Source organism: Rhineura floridana, chromosome 10 (genome assembly GCF_030035675.1).
Source record: "Rhineura floridana isolate rRhiFlo1 chromosome 10, rRhiFlo1.hap2, whole genome shotgun sequence".
NCBI classification, from domain to species: domain Eukaryota; kingdom Metazoa; phylum Chordata; class Lepidosauria; order Squamata; family Rhineuridae; genus Rhineura; species Rhineura floridana.
In genome coordinates this window covers 45,776,405-45,793,458 of record NC_084489.1, presented here as the reverse complement: position 1 = coordinate 45,793,458, position 17,054 = coordinate 45,776,405, and the positions used below count along the sequence as shown (strand labels likewise).

Here is a 17,054-nt window from a genome sequence, read left to right as displayed (position 1 = left end):
CCATAATCAAGTTACTATGGCAATTAATGAAGGTCACTATGGCAATTAATGAAGATTAGCATGTGATGCACACCTCAGAAATCCAGAACACTTTTAGTGTACTATATACATTCTCTCAGGTGCATAGGAGATGTGCAGCTAGGAGGATGTTTGAGGTTGCAATCCTATGCATACTTAATCCCACTGTTTACAGTAGGAATGTTTATGCTTTATTGTCAGGTCCAGCCAGACCTTGACTTGAGGAGATCTCTGACAGCCTCAAGCCCTCCATCTGAACACCTGTTCCAATTTCAGGCAACCCCACATCTCCCCAGACCCAGGAGGAGAGGTGATGGTGAATGAGGTCAGAAGCCCAGAGCTGATGATGAAGTACCTGGTTAGCTCCTCAAGGCTTCCATTCCTATATTTTTTCTCAGGAGAAAGGAAAACAGGCACAGGCCAGTCAGAAGCCATGCACAGGCATACTGATGGCCTCACTGTGCTTTGCCTCCCTCAGTTGTCACTCACTGCTAACAACCATTTAACTACCATCACACTACTTTTCTATGTATCTTTCTATTGGAAATTCCAAAAGCAAGACAGGCCTTCTCCCAGTCTAAGGGAATATTGCCATGCCAATTATTTGATTATCTCTTGCTCCTTCCTATGTCTCTCAGTATAGAATCCCAAGGGTGTGTATCAAAACGGCTAGAATCTTCATATCATGGAAAATATTTATGCACACACAATATATCAGTACATTGTTCTTTTTAAAATAGTCTGGCTGGCCTGGTTGCTATGAAGTTTGGAAATCTATGTCTATTTGGACAGTTATGAGTAGGAATTTGGCAAGAAAAACTGAGAAGACAAAAGCTTTCATGACCATCAGGTGTGTAGTCTGAGGCTCTTTGGAGTGTCTTGAACACATCATAGCATGAAGGTGGGTGGTGGATTCTAGAAGTTGTCTTGTTAAACGTAAACAAATTTTAGATGTTTCAAAGAATGGTTTACGGAAAATCTGTGCTAATAATGTGAAAATTGACTGGATGGCAGCTAGGTGAACTCTGGTTAGTAACAATAGGAAGGCAAATCTTTGCTGAAATGATTAAGCAACATTTGGCAAAAAAGGAAATCTTGTGCACTATACAAGTATATGATTGTAAAAATTAATGCCTTGGTATCATCTACTGCCAAAAGTATATTAGAACTGATGATTTAACACATAAGAGCAAATCTGCCAAAACAAATACGTTAATGAATTTTCAGGTCATCCATTCCAAGACACCACAGAAATTACAAACTACTTGTAAATTAGATATTAGTATATAACTAACAAATTATAACCTGTTAATAATACAGAAGGCAATTTAAATAATCCGACTGTATTCTGAGCCTCTCAAATTTCCTATCACACCTATACTATAATTTAACTGACCCATCAGGAAAAAATCCCTAACATACAATCTGAGAAATCCTTTTTGAAAGTTTGTTTTCTTCCGTAAACCAGTTCTTCAGGGAAATGAGTATCTTAATCCACCCTTCTTAATGAGTGCAGTAGAGGATGAGTTATTCATGTGAACTACAATACTGTGCAATAATTCGTATTTGACATACTTCCTAGGTCCATGACAGAAGCTAAATGAGTGAACAAAAAAAAAAATCTAAAAAGGGTGGAGGTTAAAGATCAGTCTCCTTAGTTGTTTTAAAAGCATATACTTCCTATCACAAACTGTGTGTAACACAAACCTCGACTCAATGAGATACAGCTGTACAAACAAGTACAGTAACTGGATCTTGCTTCTTTCCCTCAATCATTATGAAAAGTTCAAGAAAGAGAATCCATGATGATTTTTACATTCTACACTCTTCCAAGTTAAGGTCAAATGGTATTCAAAAAGCATTACTAGAAGTCCATTTTATTACTAGCCAATATTCAATTAAAGAGCTTCCTAAACCAGTGAGAACAATGACAAATTATGTTATTAGTCTTAAATACATCTAACAGTCAGCTGGGAAAATTAGTGCGTTTTAAAAACATAGGATTTTTGCACACGTGGGAGAGAATTATGTGCATACTGAGCCTCTGATTACTATTTTTACTGCAACAGTTCCTACTGATTAAAAGGACATGCAATAGCTATCAAAACTTCCACTGCTGCACCTTCTTTAGAATCCAGCCACATAGTGCAGTGCTCTTGAAGCAAAAATATATTAAGCTTAGTTCAGCATCTAATATTTTCTAATCCTTATTCAACTTTTAATCCTGATCCTACTATACTCAAAATACACTTCGGTATCTTTGGGAAAATGAAAATAGGTAGATATCCATAGTAAAATATTATCATTACATTTTAAATAAAATTTCCACTTCAAAAGCAGATGTTATTGGTTGGTTCCTTGATTAAAATACATACAGTGATGTGCTTGTCTTTATAAAACTAATCTTAAGGACACATTTTTGAAAGAATCTTTTACAAAAGAGCCGAATAAAAACCAGCATAATTTTCTTCAATTTTGAACGTTAACTTTTATTTGAAAATGTCAAACATTTTAATTAGTTTGGGAGAATATGTGGTTTAATGAAAAATACAAGCATTGTATATTTATATATATATATAATTGCTTTGGGATCAATTTTCATTTTGAAAAATATGCTAAATGTGTCTAATTGTATATATAGGCAGAAGCACTAATGGTTAGCTTAAGGACTATAAATTGTGTCATACTTGAAAAATGAAACAAAATTCATTACGCTCTACTGGCAGAAGAAATACTGATGTTAATCCAATATGTTGTCGGTGTGTGCTAAATTGAAGTTTCACTTTGCTCTGGATTTGCAATGTGGAATTCCTTTCTAAAAAGAAAGTTAAGATTAAGAAACAAATTAAGAGCAATGACCATGCCTAGAACAACAGGAACAGTCACACTCACTGCTGGACAGCCCTAATTTTATTTGTTTATTTATTTATTACATTTATATACCACCCCATAGCTGAAGCTGTCTGGGTGGTTTACAGCAATTAAAAGCATTAAAAACAAATATACAAATTTTAAAACACACATAAAAATTAAAAACACAATTTAAAAAAAAATTAATACAGGTGGCAGCCTATTTTATCTATTACTACACAATATACAGCTGTAGCCAACACATTGTAAAATACAAAAGGTCTCTTTACAAGGATGGAAAGCACACCAATGTTGATCAGCAAATATCTTATTCTTTCCAGGATAAGAGCAAAATACTAAAGTGCTGAATCTAGCGAAGGGGAATTTAAGCAAACTAAAACACAAGTTTTTTCAGCAACACAAAAGAAATATTCACACCATTGCCAACTGCAACATATTTTCATGAACATTTCCATCATCCTATTTTCAGCCAAAAATGTCCACAATTACAAATGTTACATCTGGTTAAAGACTCCATTTAAAATACCGTTTTTCCCCAAAATAGATTTTACCTCTAACAAATGAATTAAAAGTCACATACTTAAATACATAAATCTCTTCTCCAAATATTTTTTTCCCTTTAGTAATGGTCAGTCAGTAATTACAAATTAAATTACTAGCATACATCAGAGCCGTAACAACATGTGACCAGGGTATTTAATGAACTACCTTCTCTCACAGAAACCTGCCAAACTCCAAGGTCTGCTACTGATCTCCTTCTCTGGGTGTCCTCACCTTCAGAGATTAGAGTTTGAGGGGCCCTTAGCAAATTGCCCTAATGGGTCCCTTCCTACTGCTGGTTTTTCAATAGTATTAATTACATCAGTTTGGAGATATAATATCAAAAAGCAACTGGCACATTCTTAAATAAAAAGGAACCAGTAACTTTAATAAATTTCTTAATTTTCATCTCTACTTTTCAATATGCAGCACAGACAGTAAAGTACATCATCCTCAAAAATCATCTGGACCAAATAGTCAGAAGTCCACCCCGAAGGGTAACTAGAACCAGACCCCACCAAAGCCACACCTCCCATTTTGTTAGAACAAACAAAAATGTTTTTGCAGAGCTTGCCTAAATAGACAGCCAACTGCTATTTTAGGAAGGGCTAGAGATAAGGTGGCTGGCAAGTTCAGGTAGGAGGCTGGCTGCGCAGTAGAGAAGGAGTAGCATCCATAGTGATCCAAAATCAATTGCTGGCTTTTCCCCGTATCCTAATTTTAAGGGCTGGAGCTGTACATAAATATCTCACATTGACATGGCTTGCCCTTAAACAGTTTTAACACATCTGTATAATGTTAAAGTAAAAATGTATCAATATATGAACCATTTTAGGGAAAATTGTATTTTTCTGATTTTCTTTCTCAATCTAATTTTTTAGTTTTCCATTCATTCTCATTCCCATCACTAAAAAATTAAAAACCTTGTGTGGTCTGTAAATTATTCAGTGAGTGGGCTAACCTAGGATCAAATAGAAAAATTGGGGAATATGTTCCCAGGATATACATGCCAAGAACTATAGCAAGTCAGTGCAAAACCTGCCTCAAAGTTATGTGCATGTGCCAGAAACCCCTGCCTGATCCTCTGCCATACCATCTGAAAAGTAAAGCAATCACTCCCACAGAGAAGATCCACAAGAGTTCTAGAAATTCAAAACAAAACTATTGATCTTAAGCAATGTGGGAAGAAATCTCAAAAGCAAGAAGTAATACAGATCCTGTCCAGAAAAAATAAGAGACACCCAAGCCCTCCTGCAGTAAAATCCCAAGGTAGCTTGTACACAGCCTGTGTTAAAAGGGTGTAACCCATATTGATTTAGCCCCTCTAGTCCTTATATTTAAAGCCCCAACAGCTTTATTTTTAAAGTGATACATGTTCAGCACTTTCTAAGGGCAAACATGTCCAAAAGCCACATTATTTGCATGTGATTTTTATTTGTATTAGTTAATACACATTAACTTGAGGCTCAGGGAGAAGGGCGGGTGGGGCGGGTATTAGAGACTGGTGAGCTTTGCTGAGGTCTGTGGACTATGCAATAAAGATTATTTGATTTGATTTGACTGGTGAGCTTTGCCAGCTATCACCTTCAATAAATTTTGAAATGAAGCAAATTATTTTTTGCAAAACTCAAAATAACTCACTTCAGATATCTGGACAATAGGAAGCTGCCTTATACCAAGACAGACAACTGGTTACTCTTACCCCAGTATTTATGCCAACTAGCAGAGACTTTCTGGATTTCAGATGCAGATCTTTCTTAACCGTTCCTGGAGACGCTGGGGACTGGACTGGGCATGTAAAGCACAAAAAAAATAAGAAGAGCCTCCTGGATAAGGCCAGTGGCCCATCTAGTCCACCATCCTGTTCACACAGTGACCATCCAGAAACCTGTGTGAAGCCCCCACGCAGGACCTGAGTGCAATAGCACTCTCCCATCCTGTGGTTTCTAGCAACTGGTATTTGGAAGCATACTGCCTCTGACTGTGGAGGCATAGCATAGCCATCATAACTAGTGGCCATTGATAACTTTTTCCTCTAATCCTCTTTTAAATCCATCCAAGTTGGTGGTCATCACTGCCTCCTGTGAAAGCAAATTCCATAGTTTAACTATATGGTGGGTGAAGAAGTACTTTCTTTTATCTGTCCTGAATCTTCCAACATTCAATTTCATTAGATGTTCATGAGTTCAAGTGTTATGAGAAAGGGAGAATTTGTTTTCTCTACCCACATAATTGTATACTTCTATCACATCACTTCTTACTCACCTTTTCTCTAAACTATTAGAGACTTTGCCCCTGTGCACTTTACACCAACCCCCTTCACCCAGTTTGCCAAGACACCCACCCAGACCAAGGCACGTCCCTTCACCCCAGGTGAGGCACACAGGAAGGCTACCCAGCCTGTTGCTCCACAGCTCACCCAGGCATTCACCCACCACTCACTACTCATTCTACCACTCTCCGCCTGGTTTCACCTCCCTGCCCACCCCTCCTCCCTCCCTGATTAGTTGCTGACCTTAGCAGCAGCAGCAGCGCAATGCTCACTCTCTGCTCAGTCTTACCACCCCCGCCCACGCTTCTCCCTCCCTCACCACCACCTGCTGCCCACTTGCCTTCCCAGTCTTCACTTGATTTTGCCTCCCTGCCCATCTGCCCAATTTGCTCAGCGGCTAGCCTCAGCCACCACTCCCGTAATAGCCATATCCCCTCAGTTAAAAGAAGCTGCCACATGACTACAGTGTGATGCCTTTCAAAAATGTTGTATAGTCGGCAAAAGCTCAAATGCTGCAGCCTTTCCTCATAAGGGAGTCACTCCATCCCCTAAATCATTTTGGTTGCCATTTTCTGAACCTTTTCCAACTCTAAGATATCTTATTTGAGATGAGGTGACCAGAACTGTACACAGTATTCCAAATGCAGTTACATTAAAGATTTGTATAGTGGCATTATGATATTGGCAGTTTTAATTTCAATTCCTTTGCTAATGATCCCTAGCATGGAATTTGCCTTTTTCACAGCTGCTGAACACTGGGTCTACATCTTCATTGAGCTATCCACTAGCTATCCACCAGTTTGTTTGTTTATCAGATATACATCCTGTCCTTCCCCCTAGTAGTAGCCCAGGGTGGCAAACAAAAGCACTAAAAACACTCTAAAACATAATAAAACCAGACTTTATTATTGTTGTGTGCCTTCAAGTGAATTATGACTTATGGTGACCCTACGAATCAGCAACATCCAATAACATCTGTTGTAAGCCATCCTGTTCAGATCTTGTAAGTTCAGGTCTGTGGCTTCCTTTACAGAATCAATCCATCTCTTGTTTGGCCTTCCTCTTTTTCTACTCCCTTCTGTTTTTCCAAGCATTACTGTCTTTTCTAGTGAATCAGGTCTTCTCATTATGTGTCCAAAGTATGATAACCTCAGATTCATCATTTTAGCTTCTAGTGACAGTTGTGGTTTAATTTGTTCTAACACCCAATTATTTGTCTTTTTCGCAGTCCATGGTATCCGCAAAGCTCTCCTCCAACACCATATTTCAAATGAGTTGTTTTCTCTTCTCCACTTTTTTCACTGTCCAATTTTCACATCCATACATAGAGGTTGGGAATACCATGGTCTGAATGATCCTGACTGTAGTGTTCAGTGATACATCTTTGCATATGAGGACCTTTTCTAGTTCTCTCAGAGCTGCCCTCCCCAGTCCTAGCCTTCTTCTGATTTCTTGACTATTGTCTCCATTTTGGTTAATGACTGTGCCGAGGTATTGATAATCCTTGACAAGTTCAGTGTCCTCGTTGTCAACTTTAAAGTTACATAAATTTTCTGTTGTCATTACTTTAGTCTTCTTGACGTTCAGCTGTAGTCCTGCTTTTGTGCTTTCCTCTTTAACTTTCAACAGCATTTGTTTCTGCTAGTATTATGGTATCATCTACATGTCTTAAATTATTGATATTTCTCCCTCCAATTTTCACACCTCCTTCAACTTGGTCCAATCCCACTCTCCATATGTTACGTTCTGCGTATAGACTAAATAAATAGGGTGATAAAATGCACCCGTGTCTCACACCCTTTCTGATTGGGAACCAATCAGTTTCTCCATATTGTGTCCTTACAGTAGCCTCTTGTCCAGAGTATAGGTTGTGCATCAGGACAATCAGATGATGTGGCACCCCCACTTCTTTTAAAGCATTCCATAGCTTTTCATGATCTACACAATTAAAGGTTTTGCTGTAATCTATAAAGCACAGGGTGATTTCCTTCTGAAATTCCTTGGTCCATTCCATTATCCAATATATGTTTGCAATATGATGTCTGGTGCCTCTTCCTTTTCTAAATCCAGCTTGGACATCTGGCATTTCTCGCTCCATATATGGTAAGAGCCTTTGTTGTAGAATCCTGAGCATTACTTTACTTGCATGGGACATTAAGGCAATAGTTTGATAATTACTTCCTTCCCCAGGATCCCCTTTCTTTGGAATTGGGATATATATTGACCGCTTCCAGTCTGTAGGCCATTATTTAGTTTTCCATATTTGTTGACAATTTTTTGTCAAAATTTGGACAGATTCAGTTGCAGTAACTTGTAGCAACTCTATTGGTATGCCATCTGTTCCTGGTGATCTGCTTCTTTTTTAAGAGCAGCTTTCACCTCACATTCTAAAATTTCTGGTTCTTCATCATACAGTTCCTCCGTGAATGAATCTGTCATTCTTGCATCTCTTTTATAGAGTTCTCCAGTGTATTGCTTCCATCTTCCTTTTATTTCATCTCGGTCAGTCAGCACGTTCCCCTATTGATTATTCAACATCCCTACACTTGGTTTAAATTTCCCTTTAATTTCTCTAATCATTTGGAATAGGGCTCTTGTTCTACTTTTTTTGTTGTCCTCTTCTATTTCTATATAATTCTGTTCCTCTCTATCTGGCACCAAAAGGGGTCCGGGCAGGAACGCTTTTGCACAAGGGGCAGGAAGAAGGGCAGGAAGCCACTTCCGGCTTCTTTGGCACCAAAAGTGCCAGTACAGGGGAGGAGCAGGGGAGGCTATTTAAGGCCAAACCCCTGCTGACCTCTCCCTCTTTTCTCCAGGGACTGCGACATCAGTCCCATGAGTGCAGCAGGCAACAGCGGTGGCCTAGGGATCGTGACATCGGTCCTGGGAGTGCGGCAGCTGGTGGTGACGGCGGCCTAGGCAGGCATGGCTGGCAGCAGCCTAGGCAAGCACGGCTGGCGGCGACCTAACAAGCACAGGTGGTGGTGGTGGCAACCTTGGGCACAGAGGCTACAGTGGCCCGTGTAAGCGTGGCTGGTGGTGATGGCGGCCTCAGCAAGTGCAGCAGAGAGAATGGCAAGCGCGATGGTGGCAACAACTAAGAGCAGCAGATGGGCCTAGCCCCTGAGTGGTTTGGAGCCTGGGGGGAGGAGGGAGGTCTCAGACAGTGGGGCTGTGGGGGACAGCAGTAGTACCCAGTTAGAGGATACAAGGCCTGGGTAGCAGTAGTACCCAGTTAGAGGATACAAGGCCTGGGTGAGGCCTAGTAGTGCCAGGTGTTGTGGCTTGGCATAGAAGGGTTGGCTTTCACATAGGAAGGTGGTCACCCAGGTAAGGGGGTTAGGATTATTTTGGGTGACAGAGTTGATTTGGGAGCAGTTAACATGGCACCAAAAAAGGATCTAGGGGGTAAAAAATGTAAAAGTAAAGCCCCAAAGCAGCCTGCTAAGGTGCCCGATAGGCAGAGGGTGTCAGAAGATTCTGCTTCATGATGGCCCTAATATTAGAAGTATTTTGGCAAAGTTGGAAGCTGTGGAAAGGGCAATGGGCAAGAAGCCTGCAAAGGTGAAGACCTCTGTTAAACAAATGTTGTTGGATGTCGCAGCATGCATGGATGTGCTAGAAGCTTCAACAAGCAAAACTACCCTCCAGCAGAAAGGCCTGCTGAGGAAGAGCAACACCAAATGGAGAGGAGACCTCAGGAGCCACAGCCACCAGGAAAAAACCCTGCAGGTGAGGCCAATACACCTACAAAACTGTGGGGATGGCCAGCTCTGGGCCAGCCTCCCCCATGGGGTTGGCCTTATTGGGGGCTATACAAACAGGGCCATCCTCATGTGCAGCTGTGGGAGATGTGTCAGAGGAAGGACAGAGGCCTTCAGGGGGACAGACAATGGCAGAATAGCAGCTTATTACACCTAGAATAGTTAGTGCAGCTACACAGACAGGAGGAGAGGAGGCTGTGGATGGGAGGAAGGGGTCGGAGGAACGTGTGGAAAAGGCAGAAGTTAAGGATGTTTATGCAGAGGTGAGAGATACAGACATCCCATACAGCAGGGCCTCTAGTTGGCTAGGGTAACATCTTCTCCTGGTAACAAAGGAGAAGATATGGAGGGGAGAGTTTGTGGATGTTTTCTCGCTCCTTTTTAGAGAACTTGAGCAAGTGGATAAAAACAAAGGGGAAGAGAGGGACAAAGAAAGGTATAAAAGGAAGAAAGTTGATAGGAATTGGTCTAATTGGTTGGCAGGCTTCCTGACTTATGCAGGGGTTGTATTGGAAAAACGGCACAGTAAAGGTGCTGTGCTCATGAAATACATTGATATTGTATTTAGAGCATATAAGGAATTCATGGGTGGAGCCTGGTTGGCTTATGACGAGGCTTTTAGGATGCAGGTAGCTTTTGACTCAAGTTTGAGATGGGACAGGCAGGAGCCAGAATTGTGGCTACAATTCATGTCGAAAGCAAAGGCAGTATCTGGGGATAGGTCAGATAGTGGTCATCTGATATCTCAGTCACAAGCTACCAGCACAGCCTGTGGGAGCACAGGGCAGGTGGTTCAACCCCACTTACTCTGTTGGGAGTACAGCTCCCATGGACATTGTGCCAGGAATCCATGTCACTTCAGGCATGAATGCTCCATTTGTGGGGGGGCTCACCCATTCACCAGTCCCCCAGGGGCAGGAATTTCAGGCCCACAGGGATACCCAAGGGAGGAAACCAGGTGCAGTTGGCCCTGCTCAAAGCAAGGGGCCCTAGTCCTATTAAGTTATTAATTTTGAACAGATTGTTAAAGAACTATCCCAGGTTAGAGGATAGGCTCGCCCAGGCACAACAGGCTTAGGAGCCTGACAAGGATTAATGGATTTCCTGCACACGTTTCAATTCCCTATGCAGTTTAGAAGTTAGAGGTTTATAAGTTCTTGAGTCCATACTTTCTTAAGTTCTTAAGTAGTAGTTAATAAAGTGGCCCTAGTTTACCCCATACATGTGTCTGGCTTGTTTATTTCCCGCCTCCTTGCGCAATAACTATTGAAATAGTTCTCTTTGTCTCTACGTACTAGTCACTGTATTATTGCATTTAGGGTTCTGACCTTGTTTCTATCTCCTTTGCTTTTGCAAAATATATTTAAATTATATTAAAACAAAACATCATAAAACAGAACATCTTTAAACAGATCTTTTTTTAAAAAAAAAAAAAAGCTTGAAAATGCATTAAAACACAATTCCAACACAAACGCGGGCTGGGATAAGGTCTCTACTTAAAAGCCTTGTTGAAACAGGAAGGTCTTCAATAGGCAACAAAAAGATAACAGAAATGGCATCTGTCTAATATTTAAGGGGAGAGAATTCCAAAGGGCAGATGCCACTACACTGAAGGTCCGCTTCCTATGTTGAGGGAAACAGACCTCCTGATAACAGGGTATCTGCAGGAGACCCTCACCAGCTGAAGCTGGTAAAAGGCACTCCTAACTACTGTGGACACCTGGGCCTCTAGTGACAAAGATGGATCCAGGAGAATCCCCAGACTAGTACCTGCTCTTTCAGAAGGAGTACAACCCCATCCAAAGCAGGCAACTGGCCAATTATCTCAACTTAGAAACCATCAATCTACAGTGTCTCCTTCTTGCTAAGATTCAGACTCAGTTTATTGGCCCTCATCCAGCGGCCTCTCCCAATTCAGATGTTAAAAGAGAAATAGAGCTGGGTATTATCAGTGTACTGCTGACATCTCACCCCAAATCTCCTGATGACTGCTCCCAAGGGCTTCATATGATGTTAAACAGCATGGAGGACAAGATGGTACCCTGCGGCACCCCACAGCGCAACTGCCAGGGGGCTGAAAGGCAATCAACAAATGCTATTCTCTGAAAATGACCTTGGAGATAGGATTAGAACCACTGTAAAACAGTGCCTCCAATACCCATCTCACCAAGTTGCTCCAGAAGGATACCATGGTCAATGGTATCATAAGAACATAAGAACATAAGAAGAGCCTGCTGGATCAGGCCAGTGGCCCATCTAGTCCAGCATCCTGTTCTCACAGTGGCCAACCAGGTGCCTGGAGGAAGCCCGCAAGCAGGACCCGAGTGCAAGAACACTCTCCCCTCCTGAGGCTTCCGGCAACTGGTTTTCAGAAGCATGCTACCTCTGACTAGGGTGGCAGAGCACAGCCATCATGGCTAGTAGCCATTGATAGCCCTGTCCTCCATGAATTTGTCTAATCTTCTTTTAAAGCTGTCCAAGCTGGTGGCCATTACTGCATCTTGTGGGAGCAAATTCCATAGTTTAACTATGTGCTGAGTAAAGAAGTACTTCCTTTTGTCTGTCCTGAATCTTCCAACATTCAGCTTCTTTGAATGTCCACGAGTTCTAGTATTATGAGAGAGGGAGAAGAACTTTTCTCAATCCACTTTCTCAATGCCATGCATAATTTTATACACTTCTATCATGTCTCCTCTGACCCGCCTTTTCTCTAAACTAAAAAGCCCCAAATGCTGCAACCTTTCCTCGTAAGGGAGTCGCTCCATCCCCTTGATCATTCTGGTTGCCCTCTTCTGAACCTTTTCCAACTCTATAATATCCTTTTTCAGATGAGGCGACCAGAACTGTACACAGTATTCCAAATGCGGCCGCACCATAGATTTATACAACGGCATTATGATATCGGCTGTTTTATTTTCAATACCTTTCCTAATTATCGCTAGCATGGAATTTGCCTTTTTCACAGCTGCCGCACACTGGGTCGACATTTTCATCGTGCTGTCCACTACAACCCCGAGGTCTCTCTCCTGGTCGGTCACCGCCAGTTCAGACCCTATGAGCGTATATGTGAAATTAAGATTTTTTGCTCCAATATGCATAATTTTACACTTGTTTATATTGAATTGCATTTGCCATTTTTCTGCCCATTCACTCAGCTTGGAGAGGTCTTTTTGGAGCTCTTCGCAATCCCTTTTTGTTTTAACAACCCTGAACAATTTAGTGTCATCAGCAAACTTGGCCACTTCACTGCTCACTCCTAATTCTAGGTCATTAATGAACAAGTTGAAAAGTACAGGTCCCAATACCGATCCTTGAGGGACTCCACTTTCTACAGCCCTCCATTGGGAGAACTGTCCATTTATTCCTACTCTCTGCTTTCTGCTTCTTAACCAATTTCTTATCCACAAGAGGACCTCTCCTCTTATTCCATGACTGCTAAGCTTCCTCAGAAGCCTTTGGTGAGGTACCTTGTCAAACGCTTTTTGAAAGTCTAAGTACACTATGTCCACTGGATCACCTCTATCTATATGCTTGTTGACACTCTCAAAGAATTCTAATAGGTTACTGAGACAGGACTTTCCCTTGCAGAAGCCATGCTGGCTCTGCTTCAGCAAGGCTTGTTCTTCTATGTGCTTAGTTAATCTAGCTTTAATAATACTTTCTACCAGTTTTCCAGGGACAGAAGTTAAGCTAACTGGCCTGTAATTTCCGGGATCCCCTCTGGATCCCTTTTTGAAGATTGGCGTTACATTTGCCACTTTCCAGTCCTCAGGCACAGAGGAGGACCCAAGGGACAAGTTACATATTTTAGTTAGCAGATCAGCAATTTCACATTTGAGTTCTTTGAGAACTCTCGGGTGGATGCCATCCGGGCCCGGTGATTTGTCAGTTTTTATATTGTCCATTAAGCTTAGAACTTCCTCTCTCGTTACCACTATTTGTCTCAGTTCCTCAGAATCCCTTCCTGCAAATGTTAGTTCAGGTTCAGGGATCTGCCCTATATCTTCCACTGTGAAGACAGATGCAAAGAATTCATTTAGCTTCTCTGCAATCTCCTTATCGTTCTTTAGTACACCTTTGACTCCCTTATCATCCAAGGGTCCAATTGTCTCCCTAGATGGTCTCCTGCTTTGAATGTATTTATAGAATTTTTTGTTGTTGGTTTTTATGTTCTTAGCAATGTGCTCCTCAAATTCTTTTTAGCATCCCTTATTGTCTTCTTGCATTTCTTTTGCCAGAGTTTGTGTTCTTTTTTATTTTCTTCATTTGGACAAGACTTCCATTTTTTGAAGGAAGACTTTTTGCCTCTAAGAGCTTCCTTGACTTTGCTCGTTAACCATGCTGGCATCTTCTTGGCCCTGGCGGTACCTTTTCTGATCTGCGGTATGCACTCCAGTTGAGCTTCTAATATAGTGTTTTTAAACAACTTCCAAGCATTTTCGAGTGATGTGACCCTCTGGACTTTGTTTTTCAGCTTTCTTTTTACCAATCCCCTCATTTTTGTGAAGTTTCCTCTTTTGAAGTCAAATGTATCAAAAGCTGCTGAGAGACCAAGTAAGAGTAACAGGGTCTCACTCCCCCTGTCCTTCTCCCGATAAAGGCCATCAATCAGGGCAACCAAGGCTGATTCAGTCCCATAACCAGGCCTGAACCCAGACTGAAATGGGTCAAGACAATCTGTTTCTTCCAAGAGTATTTGTGATTGCTGCACCACAACCCTCTCAATCACTCAAATCATGGGCTTTTTCAGGAGCAGTTGGAACCACTCCCCCCTGCAATGACACATTGATCACACCCTGAATCCACTCGGTCAAACCCCCTTGGCAAGCTTTAATAAGCCAAGAAGGGCAAAGGTCGAGAGGACACATGACCGCATCATTTTAGTCTAAGTGGAGTCTTGCGCCATTGTAAGATTTTTTTGAAGTTAAGCTCTTGTGTTCCTAGGCTTAATGGTTTTAAGATCTGAACCTGAATGGCCAGGAAGTTGATTATTATTCACTAATAGGCAAAAAACCTTGTGGTTTAAGAACATACCTATAGCCCACAGCTATTCTATCAAACTTTAAAAAGCAGGGAAATTGGGCAGCTATAGTAAATGCACCAGGGGAGCAGGAGACCTGAACTCCTCTCTGAGATATTGTACTGCCCTACAAATTGGTCAAAATGCAAACACCATTTGGGTTGGTCTTTCACAGTCCAATCCACTTGCTGTGTAGCTTGGAAGAATTTGGTAACATGTGCCTCTGAGCATATGGTGAGTGGTGGCAACACTTGGCATCTCCAAAGATGGAGAATTATATTTTTGTATGTTTGCTGGTGTTCTTCTTACTTTGCTTCTTTCCTGTGTTATTAATGTTTCTACAGAGAATCTACACTAGAAAATTTTATTTCCCTCATTATTCATCCCAGAAATCTGTGTCAAATTTATTTTTATTAATTTCAAAGCCTTTTTATTGGTCAATGTCATATGATGGTGAAGACAGCCTTTTGTGTTTCAAATTGGAGGTTATACCCTATTTCTATTTTGGGTGGATTAACAGTGGAATTTGGACCTGCAGTTTGATGAAAAATCAGACTGATTCCAATATGTTGCTACTTCAGCAATGACTCTAGCTGTTGGAAAATAGAGGATGCATATTTTCAGCCTGTTATGTTTAAACCACTTCATTTAAGGCAAGGTGGGCACAGTCAATTAAAAACATAGAGCACACCTAGCATTTTGCTAGAATATATTTCACCTTCCACTGTTTTATCTTGCGCAAACTGTGACACTCCTGAGGTCCACTGGAGACTATTCTGCAGAAGTCAGTGCCATTATTTCACAATTATGTTTGGAGTTTTTTTAGTATAAATTTTGCAAAGAGTTGCTGTACTTCACATATTCACAGAAATAGAAACAAAAGAAAATGATTTCTTATAGGAAACGTCACTAAAATTGCAAAGGAAATCAGACATATTCAAAGTGACCATCTGAATTATATCAACTGTCTTAATAATGTTGCTTCCTCCCTGCTAAAAGATCAGCACAGCACATGTCTTCTTTCTATTATTTGGGCTGATTGCAGGTGTTGCCACCACTCACCATATGCTCAGAGGCACATGTTACCAAATTCTTCCAAGCTACACAGCAAGTGGATTGGACTGTGAAAGACCAACCCAAATGGTGTTTGCATTTTGACCGGGAGGTAAGAAATGGGATCCTGTCCAAGTTTGCTGAGAATGGATGGATCATTTGCATGCTTATTGAGTTCAATGGGATTTACTCCCCTGCAATCATGCTTAGGATAGGTGAAACTGACCACAGAGGGTGGGGAGGGGGGGAGGAGGAGGAGGGAGGGGAGGAAATGCAGAGGGAAGGACTGGGAGGGGAGGAGGCAGGATGGGGAGGGGAGGAGAAGGACAGGTTTGATCATTTGCATGTTTATTAAATTCAGTGCGATTTACTCCCATGCAATCATGCTTAGGATAGGTAAAACTGACCGGGGGAGGGAGGGAGGGAGGGCTGGAGTGGGCAGGGGAGGAGGAAGGGAGAGGAGAGGGAGAAAGCAGGTCTGATCATTTGCATGCTTATTTTCAATGGGATTTACTCCTATGCAATCTTGGTTAGGATAGGAAACACTGACCATGGGGGAGGAGGAGTGGAAAGGAGTGTATTGGAGGGGGGCAAAGAAAGGTGGACGGGAGGGCAGGTTTGATCATTTGCATGCTTATAGAGTTCAACGGTATTTACTTCCGTGCAATCATGTTTAAAATAGGTAAAACTGACTATGGGGAGGAGGAAGGGGAGGAGGGGGAAGGGGAAAGAGGGGATTGGAAGGGGATGAGGAGTGAGGGGCAAAGGAAGGGCGAGGGGAGTGGCAGGAGGAGGGGATAGGAGGAAAGAGAAGGGAGGGTGGGTTTGATCATTTGCATATTTTTTTAGTTCAGTGGGATTTATTTCTATGCAATCATGTTAGAAAATGAAAATTGACTGCCTTCAAGTCAATCCCCACCTATTGCGATCCTATGAATAGGGTTTTCATGGTAAACAGTATTCAGAGGTGATTTCATCATTGTCCTCCTCGGAGGCTAAGAGGCAGTGACTGGCCCAAGGTCACCCAGTCAGCTTCATGGCTGTGTGGGGATTCGAACCCTGGTCTCCCAGGTCGTAGTCCAACACTGACCCAGGGAAGGGGCAGGGAGTGGGAGGAGAGGAGATTGGGTGGGTGGGCACTGGGCAGAAGGGAAGCCCCTTTCCTTTCCAAAAGGAAAACAATGTAAACAGAATCATTCTTTTTCAGGCTTTCCCCCACCTTTTTATTCTACAGCAGACACATGTAGCCTCCCACCCAAATTTAAACCAAAGCTTTTCCTGGCCACATCCACACCAGGCCTTTATTTCACTTTGGACAGTCATGACTTCTCTCAAAGAATCCTGGGAAGTGTAGTTAGTGTAGGGTGCTGTGAGTTGCTAGGAGACGCCCTGTTCCCCTCACAGACCTTCAGTCAGAGTGGCTGACTGTTAAACCATTCTCTCGGGAATAGGAGTCTCTTAGCACCCTTCACAAACTACACTTCCCAGGATTCTTTGAGTGAAGCCATGACTGTCT

General features: G+C 41.9%; 1 protein-coding gene across 2 annotated transcripts in view; it reads right to left on the bottom strand.

Moving 5' to 3' along the window:
• AGMO (alkylglycerol monooxygenase) overlaps positions 1-17,054 on the bottom strand; it is a 260,877-nt gene that overhangs the window by 146,680 nt on the left and 97,143 nt on the right. The window lies entirely within an intron of this gene.